Below are 9,210 nucleotides of genomic sequence, written 5' to 3'. Positions count from 1 at the left end.
CTTGTGACATTTGGCTGCAGTTGTTGAACTGTTAGCATTGAAGAAAGGCTAGCTGTGTAGCTTGAGGTCAGAACCATAACTAGAAGAAGCCATGCTGCCATCACCACCACGCGAGATAAGTTACTATGCATTTGCTCCCCTGTAAGATTAATCAAAACAAGTCAAGCTCAAAAGACACTTTTGACTAATAAGCATTGATATGGACTCATAATACTGACTGTGTGACGCGACAAAATGGGTAATGAATAAATCCAATGTAGTATTGCTTAGGGTCTTTTAGCAGAGAATTAAAGAATGCTATTCATTGAAGTTTAGCAGCAATGCTTACTATGGGCAAAGAATAGGGAGGAGAAGGTAAACCAAAGAATAGGGAGGAGAAGGTAAACCAGAGATCAGTGCTGAACTGTCTCTTCCAATTGCCTTGAAACTCTGGATTAGGTACTCGTTCAAGGTACCAAACTACTAACATAGTGTAATTCAAAATTGCACCAGTAACCGCCCACATTTGCCAGGAGAATGGCTTTATAAACATCCATGTTGAATCTTGAGACTTCACTGGAACTATCATGGACAATCCCGATTCTGCATATGGTACAGTAAAATCCACATATTGCAGTCTCTCTGCTAGCAGGGTCACGTCACCAACCACAGCATCATAAGTCTTCCACCACCAAAAGAACAAAAAGGAAGTGATTTAGTCCAGTGAGGTAGAACCAAAATGGTACACAAAATTCAAAAGTTGACAATACATGATGCTCTGTATCACAAATTGAAGGTTTACTTTGCCAAATATATTTAGGAAGTATACACGTGTACAGGCACCCATGTGCATGCTTAAGATGCAAAGACAGAAATTAGTAGGAAAAACGATTAGTGAGTGGTGGCTAGATTGAGAGAATTATACTTTAGAAAGCAACATTAAGGTGTTTGTTACTATCTTTTAGAAATGGAAACAATAATTGAATGAGGTATAGTAGAACCGGTTTTAATAAAAACATTAGTTCCCAGAATAAAGAGATCATACATTTCGCTGCTTAAAATTCAGGAACAATGGTCTTTATTTTATTTTATTTTTTAAACAGAACTCTAATAAATGATGTATTATCAACTTTTACTTTTCTTTTTCTAAGGGAAAGAGGAAAGGTTAAATGAAAAAGAATTGCTACCTTGTTATACACAAGTTGAACCAGATCAGTATAAGTTACATTGAGGGGATGAAACTCATAGGGTAGATCATATTCCAAAGCTCGAGCACCTTGTCGAAAACCTCAATACAGAATCCTTTATATTGATTCTGGTCTGGACTTTCTCCGTAGTCAACCTTGACAAACTTTGAAAACGAAGTTCTTCCTGGAACCGCAATTTTCATTGGGTTTCGCTTAACAGGCATATTCCAACCTTTAGGAGTTCTCTCCAAATTCCCTGGCCATTGTACTACACCCGCCAAACTTGTGTGTTAGCAGTAGCATTTTCTTCACTTTTTCCTGTAGGAAGGCTTGTGGTGAACCCATTTTCTTGAGTCCAAAAGTCTATTTCTTTATAACTCTTGCCAACTACATTAACTATCCTTAGGATAGGATTCTGCAAGAGCTGACCTGCTTGAAAATGAATTTTCCCACTTAAACCATTGATACTGCTAGACAATATCTCTCTTAGCAAAGCTTTTGGGCTGCTACTTTTGTCCCTTGCCATTCTTTCTACTGCTTGAATGACAACTTTGATGCCATCATATGCTTGCAAAGCATAAAATCCTGGGTTGCTGTTATCTTCCTCAGGATACTTTGCACGAAATTTTTTCCTGAACTGAGCTTGAAAATCTTGATACTCACTGCTATTTTCTAAGTAATGCATCTTGATTCCTAAAGACCCTCCCATATAGGAGGAAATAACAGATTTATCCACAGAGTCAAGCAAATTAGTTATGCTCTCAGAGATTATCCAAGCTGAATCTTTATCCACAAGTCCCATCTTTGAACTTTCTCTGAACAAATGAGTCACCATTTCTAAGGATGAGTGCAAAACTATGAAAACGCGAGATTGAGTTTGATTTACCAGCTTAATCAGCTCTTCATTGATTAGCTCTCCTGGGTCTGGCAGAAAAGAAATTGGTGGAAGCGCCAAACGGTATTCAATTAGTGAACCAAAGTCTTGAAGAGCCTCAGAAAGGAGAGAGAGCATCCCATAGTCTCCACCAACATAGCCATCTTCCTCATAAACTACTACCACTCTTTGCCAACTAAAAGCATTCACTATATCTGCAATGCATTTTACATGTGAAGTGACATTGTTAGCTAGTCTAACCAGATAAGGCCAGCGTTTTTGCGTCAAAGGTGGGATTATTGCAGGTGATACAAAGGATATGATTGGAACTTGAGCTTGGCTTCCAACTTCAGCCACCAGAGCTGCTTCTTGCCATGAATGCATCCCTATAATTACTTCTACTTTCTGCATCTCAATTAACTCTTCAGCTGCAACCAGGTTTAGCATAATTAAGAGGGAACTGTACAAACTAAACCAGAAGGCTATAGACAAGTTCAAATCCGTTCAGAAATGCCCTAATTTTGTATCTGACACATGGGTTGACTTTCAGTTTGGTCTTCCCAGAAATCATTAATGAAAATAATCATTCAGTCATTACATTGTAGCAATGTTTCCCCGATATCTTATAATTGTTTGAAGTTTGATGGGCATTGTTATGATACTATGTTGACTTTGATTCCAAATTTAAGGTGTGAGTTTACAGTAAAGGCAACCAAATAACACCGAGGTCAGAAAACTATTAGATTCAGCTTTAAAATTTGGGCAGAAACTACAAGCATTTTAATGAGTGAGAAACCAAATTATTAGAAATGGTACTTTAAATGCTGACTTATTTGTCAGGGTTTTTTTCTCGAATAATTTCCTTTGCAAATGCTAGAGATTGCTTACCAAGAGAGGCGACTCTGAAGGCTTCCTTAGAGGCATTTTGGAAATAAAGAGCCAGCTTGTGAGTCTTTGATGTGTTATTGTAGGCTTGAGCTCCAATCTCCATGGCTATTTGCTGTTCTTTACCCATACGAGAGTTAACATCAATAATTGCACCAACACGTATAACTTTACTGTCTCCTTTTGTAGACTCATCTCCATAGACATTAAAGAAAAAGGAAGAGCTGAGCAGAAGAAAGAATAGGCAAAATCTAGGAAGTGCTTCAGGAATAATGAAAGGGTAATTCATCTCCTTTTGGCTGCTGATCTGAAAACAAACGTTTGAGATTGTTGTTTTGTGTACAAGCTTTGAACTATTATTATACACAAAATAATAGCGAGCAGAGCAAGAAATCCATCGATTCTAGAGCGGGCATCGAACTGGGAAATTTGACTTTGTCAAACGAAGAACATGTTGACTTTTCATGCAGTTTATGACGAAGATGCTAGCTAACCAATTATTTGCAGGAATTTTTCGGAAGTTCAAAGATTTTTGGAGACCAAGATTTCTAAATTGAACAAGGATAAGGAAGGGCAAGCAGGAAAGCCGTTTTTCTAGAAATGAAGATAGGACAACTTGTTTCCTTTTTTGGTTTATATGGCTTCAACTGGATGACTCCTCGCAGCCTTAAACGGAAACTTCAGGAACAAGTGTTTACAAATATTGATTATTGATTGAGTCTTTGCATGTGGGTATTATATTGTGCACACGGAAGTTTCTGAGGTGTTTACATAACGATTCTGTTTAATTCTAAAAATTTTTTTGAGACTTCTAATGATAAGGTGTGTGAGGATGATGCAGGCCTTTGTTCTGTCGTTTATTTGGAGTGGAAGCAAGTTGATGAAAGAGAATTCTGTGGTGAAGGAAAGATAGAGGACAGGTGTGGGACCAGTGTATTTAAACTTGAACGGGTCAAAAATTCTGTGGGACCAGTGTATTTAAATTCATCATTGAATTTAAGATGTCATAATATTGGTTTAGGACATACTGAAATTGACTAATTGTGTTGAATTAGTGATAATTAAACGTATGATTTCAAGATCTTGTTCACTGAAATTATAATACATCAAATAAATATGAATAAATTGCAAATAAATAATTACTTTTGATATTCTAAAGGGTTCAAACTTGGTGATCTCTACTCACACCTCACTTTACTCTTATTATTTGAGCTCACTTCAAATGACATAAATGTTTGATTACTATTCCTCTATTCTTTAATATAAGATCTAGTATAAATTGAATTACAAAATAAGTTTTATATTAATTAGCAGATATAATGGTTTTTAGGGTGGGAAAGGAGATTGGAGAGGAAGGAAGGTGATTAGAGATGGCAAGTAGTGGTCAGAGGTAATCAAATATGGTCAAAAGTGTGTGATGAACAATATTTTATGGATATTCTGCTCCTAATCCATTTATATGGGACACATTATGTGAGACATACAAACCTTACTTAAGAAACATCTGCCATTCATTATGGATGGGGGATTTTCACACCATTTTTTCATGGTAATGGGAAAAACTGCAATACTTTCTGACTTAAGGATACCAATAGGCATAGATATTTTTACATTTTATCCCTGAAATAATATATATAAATTATGGATTTTTGAGATTTCCAAATGATACTATGATTCAAATATGAAAGAAGTGACAATTTTTGCCTAATATCTTGATGCGCTTTAGCAATGTTTCTTGCTGGTGCGGGGGGAGAGAGAGAGAGAGCAAGTATTAAATTTATTGAAGTGCTAGTTTTTTTTAATGAGTAACAAATAACTTAGTATACGTTAAAATGTGATTAATTTAAATTAATCCGGGTCAAATTTTAAAATGAGGGCGCATTCATATGGATTTAAATCTAAGACATCGTACTCCTCCAATCCTTAATATAAGACCCATTTAACTAATTTGATTAGATTAAGGAAGTTAGGTGAGTTAGTTAATTATAAGAAATGTGACACGTTTTTACTAAAACACCATAATCATCTTTCTTAATACCTCATCTCCCTCTTCCACTTGACTATGGTTGAGGGAGTATCTATAGGGATAATTTTGAGAAAATTGATAAATATAAGAAATGGGTCTCATATTTAGGATAAAAACCAACTCAATAATTGGGTCCTATATTAAGGACCGGAGGAGTATTTAAATAAAAGCTAGCTTCTTCTATTAAAATTGACGTATGTTGGTTTAAACATAAGTTTAATTTTTTTAGGTATTTCATATATTCCTCTTTAAATTTATTTGTGTTGTTATATCAAGGTGAATCATAGTTAATATTAATAAAAAAATTAATATAAATATAAAAATGTGGAGAACAAAAACTTCACAAGCAAATAAACACAGCGTAGATGAATTTTTTTTCTTAATTAATTCGTTTTTTAATTTCTTGGATGAATCAACCGTTTAGATTAATATTGGTGGGGCCAATTAAATGAAGTCTACTTTTTCACACGGAATGGGAAGTTACTTTATAAGTAGTGTGACAATGTGAATTATGTCGATCAACGTCCTCAAGCAAAATGTCAACGGCAAATTACTTTAGTGACCGCACGATGTCCATTGTCTAACCTTTGTGTGCATATATGTTTAAACGGTATAAAATTTTTTAAAATAAAGGTTACTTGCTGTTTTTAAGAAAAAATTATAGAATTAATTTAAAAATATTTAAAAATTAGTTAAATTTATTGTTTATAATAAATGAATGTTGTCTTCCTAAAATGTTTAGTTAATTATGTGTATTATAACGAAATCTTTTTAACATGTGTAATTATTATAGAAGCTATTTTTTAAAAAATAAATAAATATAAAAAATAAAATAAATTGAGATTTTATATTTAAAAGCCAATTAGCATCTTGCGACGTTTTTGTCAAACGCTTTTTAATTTATTGATTGGGTCTCTCTTTTGATTGTCACAGCATTGGTTACGTGGTTTGCAAGCTTCAGAGTAAATTTATGGTGTGAAGGGGAGAGTGTGGAAGGCATAAAGTCATGAGACGTCATGATTAGAATAATATTTAAATAAAAAATTATTCTGGATCTGTGGATAGTTGAAAAGTCAGTGGTTTAAATTGGGTTTAACTCGGGTTATATTGATTATAATAAAAAATATTTAAATAAAAAAATATCATTCTGAATATTTATATCGAAACTGCATATAATTTAACATAAAGTATAATTACTAAATTATAAATTTTATGGAGTGTTATTTTTTTTAGTAATTTTTAAACTTAAAATGATGTTGTTTAAGCTCAATAAAAAGAAGGAAAAAGGATAAAAAAAATCCCACCAGATGGGCCAATTTCAAAGCTCTTGATAAGTTAGGAGACTGGTTTACTAATTTACTCATCCGACGGGATTTTATTTTTAAAAGAAAATCACAAAAAAGACCTTAAAAATAGAAAAACTGTAAATAAAGACCTGTTATAATATTAGTATTGATTTTGACAACAACTGATAAGCAAATAACTATAATTTTTGTGAACATGTCTCTGTATGCAAATTTTCAATTTTAAGGTTTTTTATTGCGATTTTCCCTATTTTTAATAATATGGTATTTTCCAAGGTTTTATATGACGAATTCTTATGTTTATTTTCAAAGATTCTGTTGGATTATACAAGATTCTTTGATATACTTCGAAATTTCAATGAAAAGTTGATTGAGGATGACGATGGCTTCATTTCTATGGTCGATTTGTAGTACAGGCGTGGGCCCATTGTGTTTAAAATTGAAAGGTTCTAAATGCCCCCCTTGAAATGGACAATTTTTTTGGGACGGATAATTAGCATAATTAAACGTTTGTTTTCCATAGTTTACAGGTTAAAATTATATTACTCCCTCTTATTCATATATTTTTCTTTGCCAGCCCCTCTTATTCAAATATAATGCACGTAAAATCCTAAAGCTATGGAGGATGCTTGGGATAAAGAGCAAATGTTTTGGTGGCAAAAGTCTAGGCTAAATTGGATTAAAGCTGGAGATAGGAACACTAGATTTTTTTTCACAATGCTGTTATTCCAAGAAGATTGAGGAATAAGGTTCTTAGTCTAAAAGCTGGAGATGGACAATGGACAGAGGATTCAGACTTGATTAATGAGCTCTTTAGTGACTACTACAATGAGATGCTTTCGGCAAAGAATACTAGGCAGGATGAAGAGGTGCTGCAATATGTACAGAAGGTAACTTCAACAGATGAAAATGAAGCATTAAGCAGGCAAGTAACAGAACAAGGAATTGAAGCTGCTACTTTTGATCTAGGAGCTACCAAAGCTCTAGGACCTGACGGATACGTTGCTTTATTCTACCAATCAGCTTGGCCTGAGATAAAAAAAGAAAAGAAAAAAAAAAGGGAGGTTTGTGCTATGGTCTTTGATTTTTTTCACTGGTAATACTGATTTGAGGGCTATTAACTTAACTCACATCGTTTTAATTCCCAAAAATTGATAAGCCAGAAGTTGTTTCTCAGTTTCGTCCTATTGGTGCATGTAATATATCTTATTTGCAAAAATTCTAACTAAAAGGATGAAATTTCTAATGAGGAGGCATATTTCGTGGCAGCAAAGAGCATTCATTTTCAGAAGACTCATTCAAGACAATATTATTATTGCTCATGAAGCTTTCCAATATTTGAAAAGGAAAAAGAAGGGTATAGAAATGACATTGCCTTATCTTAGTAAGGCTTATGATAAAGTTGATTGATCCTTTCTCATGAGAATTATGTTAAAAATGGGTTTTAACATGAAGTGGGTTAACTGGATTTTAGCTTGTATTTCTTCTATTTCTTTTGACCTCTTGGTTTCAAAATAAAAAGTGCCTAGAATTAAGCCTCAAAGACAGGGGATTCCACTTTCTCCTTATCGTTTTGTTCTAGTTATTGATGCTTTATCTCTTATGTTGCAGCACCCCATTAATACTGGTGATTTAAAGGGAGTAAGGCTTTCAAGAGGTGGCCCTATCCTTTCACGTTGCTTCTTTGCTGTTGATATTTTGATATTCACAAAGGCTGAGAAAAATAACTGTTTGGTTTTAAAACAAATTTTGAAAACTTTTAGTACTGCCTCTGGTCAAGAAATCAACCTTGATAAATCATGCATCTTCTTTTCCTCTAATGCTTCTAGTGAATTAAGAGGTGAGATTCAAAATATTTTAGAAATTAACAGGTCTATTGAACATGGTAAATATCTTGGCCTCCCTCTTATTTGGCCTAGATCTAAAAGTGCTGCCTTAATTTTGTTAAAGATAAAATTAAAAGGAAGTTTCAAGGTTGAAAGCTAAGACTCTTGACTTTTGCAGTGGAAAGAACATTCAATGGAACAGCTGGCAATTCATCACAAGTGCTAGAAAACACAGGAGGTTTAGGATTCATATAGAAGTCTTCATTCTTTCAAGAAGGCACTATTGGCCAAAACAGCTTGGCGGATTCTTCAAAATCCAAATGATCTGTGGCGTCAAATATTAAAATCCATCTATTTTCCTAGATTGAATTTTATAGAAGCAAAAATTGGTGGAAGGGCAACATGGTGCTGGATGAGTATTTTAGAGGGAAGAGAATTTTTGAGGAAGAACCTCTTCTGGAAAGTTGGTTGGAAGGATGATGTTAGTGTCTTTGGGAAAAAATGGTTGGCAAGGGATGTAAGCTATCAACTTTCTGCAAGTCCAACTACTGATACCAAAAAGTCTTTGAAGGTGGGTGACTTAATCTCAAAGGGTCCTTGGGATTTACGCTTGATTGAGTATAAGTTTACTGAAGCAGAAAAGAACAAGATAAAAAAGATGAGGATTCCTACACTTAATGAGAACGATGTGCCTATCTGGATGTTGTGCAAGAATGGTGTCTATATTGTAGAGTCAAGTTACCATTTTGCCAAACAAGAAGAAGAACGAGAAGCTTTGGTGTGGCCTAGTAGCTCATATGTTGTAGCTGTTAAGCTTTGGAATTGTGTTTGGAGTTTGAATGTTCCACCAAAGATCAGACATTTCATTTGGAGGTTATTGAATGGGATAGTTGAAACTAAGGAGGCATTGTGCAAAAGGAAATGTGCTATTGATCATGATATGAGTTGCTCCATTGTCAAGCTGAGATTGAAAATATTGAGCACCTGATTCTTTCATATCCTCAGGCTAACAGGTGTTGGTTTGGTTGTCCATTATCTTTAATTATTAATAACAACCAAATAGTTTTATCAAGAGATAGCTGAAGAAAATGCTTCTTCATTGTAAGGATGTTGACGATAAAGGTAAATC

At 34.2% G+C, this 9,210-nt stretch overlaps 1 pseudogene; it reads right to left on the bottom strand.

Moving 5' to 3' along the window:
* Nucleotides 1–233: 233 nt before the first annotated feature.
* Nucleotides 234–3,263, bottom strand: LOC114734391 (glutamate receptor 2.7-like; annotated as a pseudogene).
* Nucleotides 3,264–9,210: the final 5,947 nt, after the last annotated feature.

Source organism: Neltuma alba, unplaced genomic scaffold (genome assembly GCF_004799145.2).
Source record: "Neltuma alba isolate B1F8T4 unplaced genomic scaffold, ASM479914v2 tig00002632_pilon, whole genome shotgun sequence".
NCBI lineage: Eukaryota > Viridiplantae > Streptophyta > Magnoliopsida > Fabales > Fabaceae > Neltuma > Neltuma alba.
This window is presented reverse-complemented; position numbering and strand designations above follow the sequence as displayed.